Below are 6,203 nucleotides of genomic sequence, written 5' to 3'. Positions count from 1 at the left end.
CGCGGCACAGGAGAGGCCAAAATAGAATGAATAAATGCATTTGGGATGCAGCCACACTGTATGTGCATGCCTGCGACAAGCTGCAACTTTGATGAGAGGGGGGAGGGGGAGGAGAACACAGCCTAGACAGTGCGGGAAAGAGAAGCAGTAACTATCGCAGTGCTCCTCAGTATTTGTTGTTGAAACCACAGCTCTTCAGTTTGCCTTGATCAAGCAGATCCTAAACCATGCAGGGATGCGTGTTTAAAGGAATGTAGACGTGGGGGTGGATGACTGATTTTGGATGAGAATAGTCCAGGGACTAGTCTACCGACACTGCTGAGGTACCGATAGGGGAGATGTGGTGATACGACTGTTAGTTGTAGTTGAAGTCACTTCCCACGGAGATCACAAAAGCCCAAAGGAGACAGCAAGAAACTGCAGATGGTAAAGCAAAGCAGGAACTGATAACTGTATGGCTCCACATGAAGATCTGATTAAGTTCACTGTAAAAATGACTGTGAAAAACTAGAAACGTTATGTTTCTGCAGAACAGGCTATAAACCAGATTACAAATATAGAATCTCCTTGCTAAGAATGCAATCATAAGCACAGATGCCTTATGCTTTTACAGAAGTACTAGTTTTGGGGAAAAACTTTTTGCCAAGAAATTGCAGGGGTATTAATCCTACTAGTATATGAGAGCGCTTTGTTGTAGCTGGTGACAGAACAACTCCGATTCACTTTGTAAGGGTATGGTTAGGGTTGCCAACTTCTGTCACTTTGTCATTAGTTTTATAAAAGCGTGGTATTGTTTTTTTCCCAAGACTAATTATATGAATTCCTCTGATTAATCACAACTCAAAGTTTTAGTTAGATTCTTGTCCCTTTAGATGTAGAGAAAAAATATTGTTGGAAGTGTGAGTCACTGCAAAGTTAAGCATCTTAAAATTAAACACTTGCTCTAAATCTAAACTAGTATCTGACAAGTAATACCAGGCATAGTGAGTTTCCCAGTTTCTCTGCATTAAGATGAGCACTTACGCAGATGGTGTGCTCCACATCTCTGAGCAAGTGTAGCACAGAATTTCAGAAAACTGGATTTTAACAGCCTGTTTGTCTCATATATGCTGTGCTCTCAGCAGTCAGAGATCCTTTCCTCAAGAGAATAAGCACTTGGGAAAGGCAGGTGAAAGCCATGGGAGAAATACCTAACTATATCTGACACCATGAGTCACTGGCTCACCAGGCTGGATCCTCCATACTGCCCGAGCATAAAACCAGTGGTGCTAGCTCACAGAAAAAACACAATGAAACCCAAACACCACAACCCATGTGCAGCGGTGATGGGAAGGGTCAAGAAGAGTGACTCAGACTGATGCACAGTATTAGGATTTCCTTGCTGTCATCAGAACCTTAGCTCCAGACTCCCTAACAACAGAGTTATGAGGGAGTGCTTTTTGAGACCTTCAGTGAAAATACTGAAAACTTTAAATATATACAGTCTGACTGTCCTACAGTAGCTGATGTGGGTGACAGTGCAAATATGCTGCAACAACATCTAGCCGATTTCAGATGCAAACATGCTCTTATATTTAGTTTTATATACCAACAGCTTCTTTTACATGGATGGAAAGATAAGGACTATCAGTGTTTGTTCTAAGGGTGTTATGGGCATTGGAAATACTAGTTTTTCACACTACACACCTGAGGACAGGGAGGCATATGAAAGCCTTATGAATTTTCAAAATAAGTTAGCAAGGTAGTAGTTACGATTGTAAAGTTTGGCATCTAGGTTGTAGAGTTATTCTTTTAAAATTATTTATGAGTAAGAAGACTTATAAAACTGCGCTGTCTTTCAGAGTTAGGAACTGTGAATACCTCAACATGTCAAGGGATTCCTAACGCAGAGTATTGGAACAGTAAACCACAAGACAGTTTCAGTGCAAGTAAAGCTAGTCTTCCTCCTAAGTCTTTTGCATTTTTCTATAAGGAAAAAAGTGTGAGAGGAGGATAGAGAATGTCCGATCGTTACTGACAGGAGATAAGAGAGATGTACAAGAGAAGGATGGAGAATGTCTGATTAAAAGAACAGATGGGTCTTATGAAGGAAAGAAAGAAAAAAACATGGTTATCTAGCCAAAAGGGGGTTTGTGTGCTTGTAATGATAATATAGCTATGTAACTGCATGAACAGCTTCCACCCTGAGCCTGGTGGAAGATACAGCTGGAATTTGTATCTGGGCTTAGAGATATCAATATGAGCTTCTCTGCTCCATAAAGCATCTCAGGTTGCACCACAACCTGAGTATGTGTCTTCATATGGCACAAATGGCACCCAAAAGTGGGGCTTGGGTAGGAGGCTCATGGAGCCTGAACCGGTGGCATAGCGGAAACTAACTTTGTGCACCCGTCACCTACAAAGAAGGTGAGCAGTTGGGAACCATAGGAGGGAAGTTATCCTGAGATCAGCAGCGCAGCCTGGATGTATTGCAACAGCTGCTTGCAGCTCAGTAACAAGCTGTGACTCTGTTAGAATGGATCCATGACAAAGTGCCGGACTTCCTGCCTGACGGCACTTTGCACATTACTTTGCAGACAATTTTATGATGCTGCCACAGAGGGGGGACTCTGCAGCAGGAAAGCATTCAGCAGCTTGGTGGCAAATCCTGACTAGTCTTCACCAAGCATCCATGAATTCCAGTAACAGTGCTGAACCAGGGGAGGCTGTAAATTCCACTGACAGCGTGACTCTTCTCAACACACCATCAATGATGGAGACTCTGTGTGCACCTCCTCTGCCCCCAAAGCTCCTGTCACCAATTGCAGCAACCCTCACAGCACAGCACCAAGTGTGGTAACAGGACAACTCGGGCAGCAATTCCATTGGCACCGAGAAACCTTTTGATCCAGGTCCTATATATCCGGAAAAGGAACCAGACCTTTTTCCTCCCCACTCCCCCTCCCCACCCCCAATGAGTTGACGGTGGTTTTGGGGAGGATGAAAGGGGGTCTCAGGGATTGGTGGTGGGAATGTAAGCAGGAAGCGCTTATGTGAAGGTATCTGGGAGTCGTGATGACACATCCAGTATTTTAGCAGCCAAATCAGTCTCCAGAGTGGCAGCCTGTGCAATACGAGGTTGTTAAAGAGTTAAGAAAAGCCATGTGGGAAGGGGGGATTCATAGCACATTCGCTATGTCCCTTCTTGAAGCAATGGCAGAATCTTACACACTTGCACTGCATGATTGGAGGTCATTGCTTCGTATGGTACTAACTCAGATGCAGTATATGATGTGGTTATCTGATTTTTGTGAGCTATGTTTAGTGGCCTTAATTGAAAACCTTAACTGGGGATTTGAAACACTTAAAGATATTCCAGGGGTCTGCATTCTGCAGGTGAGCTCTGATCACCTTTAGAGACAACTGCAGCAGATGCTTGGTGGTACTTGTGTGGGGAAGAGGAATGATGGCCAGTCCAATGCTACGTGAACAGCAGCACTCTGAAGAGAGTTGTAAGCATGCAGGAGCGCAGGAACAGCCATAGAAGTGGCTGAGGTAACATACAGCTGACATTTCCTCACATCTCGCTCTTGAAGACTCTTTCCCTTCCCCCAGTACTAATGAAATTTCTTAAAGAAAACTACTCTTCCCAATACAACTCTATAGATAGGAGGGTCAACCACTGGGTTATGAAAGAAATGAAACCCCAACTTTTTTCTGAAAGTAGCCTTCTCAAATAGCCTTAGTACAACTTCACAAATGCCAACAACATTTTTAACTCTAAAATTCTGCTGAACAAGACCAGAAAGCATAGCAGTAAGTCATTGTTGAGTCATCTAATTCCGTTTCACAGGAAATCCTTTTCTCTGTTTTCTGCCCAGTGCAAGATCAAGAACTGATAAATAAATGAAAGCAGTAGCATAGCCTTGTTCCCTGCAATATGACCTGGTACACACAGAGCAATGAACTCTGAATTGCAAATCATAGATAATTCACAGGTTTTTGAAAGAGATTCATTAAATCATACTGCATGGTGTTCTGAATTAAAAGGCTAAAAGGAGTATGTGTTGAACTGCTAGCATCTAGCCACTTTATCCTGATCTGAAAGGCAAGGCACATGCATCTACTGTTGGTCATTTTTAAGAGTTTCTGAACCACGATGAATACATGGCAGTTTTGAAATTGCATATAATTACATCTGCAGGGAAGAATATTCTGCTTTTGCACATTTAAACTCATTTCCTCATAAAAATATCTGAAATCTATTACTCATATCAAGTAGTTTTACAGGGATGCTTTAACAGTATTATTAGTTTCAGTTCACAGCTAGAAGGCTTAAGATTCCCTAGACAAAATTGGTAACTCCCAAAAGCTCCAGAAAGACCAAAAAAGTATTGTGTGCCATTTTGTGTGCAGTTCTGGGCCCCATAATTTAAAAGGGCTGTTAAGGAACGTGAAGTTGAGGGGCAACTTCATTGCTCTCTACAGCTTCCTGAGGAGGGGAAGCGGAGAGGGAGGTGCTTCTCTTCTCCCTGGGGTCCAGCAACAGGATGCATGGGAATGGTTCAAAGGTGCATCAGGGACAGTTAAGACTTGACATTAGGACCATTTCTTTACCAGGAGGGTGGTCAAATACTGGAACAGGCTTCCCAGAGAGGTGGTTGATGCCCTATGATTGTCAGGGTTTCAGAGGCATTTGGACAAGATGATCATTGTAGGTCCCTTCCAACTGGAACTGTTCCATTCCATTTCCTATTTTTTAAGGGCTTGTTGGAGGAGCCTACTGGTTCCACTCTTAGAAATTTATTGGGCAGGGACTATGATTTCTTAGATATCCCCAGAGTGCAGAGTCCCCATAAGCAACGTCTTTCTCATTGCTCTCATCTTATAACTTCTCACATAATTGTTAAGATGAACTCACTCATAGAATTGCTTTAAAGTTTGTCTCATATACACACTCCTCTATTCTCCATGGGATTGGTGTACTGAGAAAATTGCAGCAGCCCTATGTCTCCCTTCCACACGTGAAAGCATTTTTCTGCTAAGGGCTGCTAGAAAAGGGTAAACAGAACTGTAGCAGGAAGGAGGGGAGGGAGGGAAGACAATGGTTTGCAGAGAGGCCAGGCTATTTGGCCTTTGCATTTCCCTCCGCCTACAGGAAGCTCATGGGGGCATTAACACTGCCAGAGACAGCTGCTGAGCACAAAAAATTGAGAGCGGAGGCAGTCTGCCAAGGCAGGGATAGCAATGCAAGAAAAAAATTAAATTTATTTCATTACCCAGCTATAGAGGGTAGGGAATCCTAAAGTCCCCTCTCTTCCTGCTTGCTTGGCACCCTCTTCTTTTCATTCAATCATTCTGAAAAGGGCAAAGATGATTAGAGCTTCACAGCTGCAGTGCTCAGGTATTCATCTGCTCTATACTATTTTGGCTAAACTGGGAGCATACAAGCCTGCAAGTACATAAGAAATCAAAGGAACCCAAGAACATCTTCAGCTTGTAAGCCTCAGAGGAGACCGAGATGTTAAATTATGGCACCAGATACCATCAGATAACTTCTGTGGGAAATTTCACAAAAGTCTACTAAGTATTCTCTTAATCCCTGTTATAAATATTTTGACAAAGTGTAGTTATAATTTATCCTTAAAAAAGAAGAAAAAAAAGGAATGTGAAACTACTGTTCTCCTTCCACATTGTATACACATGCATATACTAGCATGCTCATCAAAAAGACAATTAGTAACAGAAACAAAGTCTTAATTATAGATTGTATCCAAGAGCTCAAATTCCATCCCAGTTTGTTAAAAATTTTCCCAAGCCCATCTTCTGACATATCCTTTTGAATTGTTTCAGTTTCTTTTTCAATTTTTCCTAATTGGTCTAGATCATGTTCCACATCCTGAGTGACATTTGGAATGTGGATACAACAGTGGTCCAATTTATCCTTGAGATATCCACATACTCCATGTTCTTTAGGTAGGAGCATATCTAGTGCCATTCTATTTTGCAAAGTCATTCTGGAAGTTGCCTGCAATTGTATATTCAATTCCTTAAACCCCTTTTTGGTAAGGTTTGCTAGTTTTTCCACTTGACCAGTTAACTGATAGAGCCATGCTCTGTTTCTATATGAAGCTATAGGATTTAAAAGTGATTCCAGTGCCCAGCCAATTTTCACTCCTGTAGATGGTTCATTCCAAATATCATCATTTATCTCAGATCTCTTT

Source organism: Falco peregrinus, chromosome Z (genome assembly GCF_023634155.1).
Source record: "Falco peregrinus isolate bFalPer1 chromosome Z, bFalPer1.pri, whole genome shotgun sequence".
Classification (NCBI taxonomy): domain Eukaryota; kingdom Metazoa; phylum Chordata; class Aves; order Falconiformes; family Falconidae; genus Falco; species Falco peregrinus.
Note: the sequence above shows the minus strand (reverse complement) of the source record.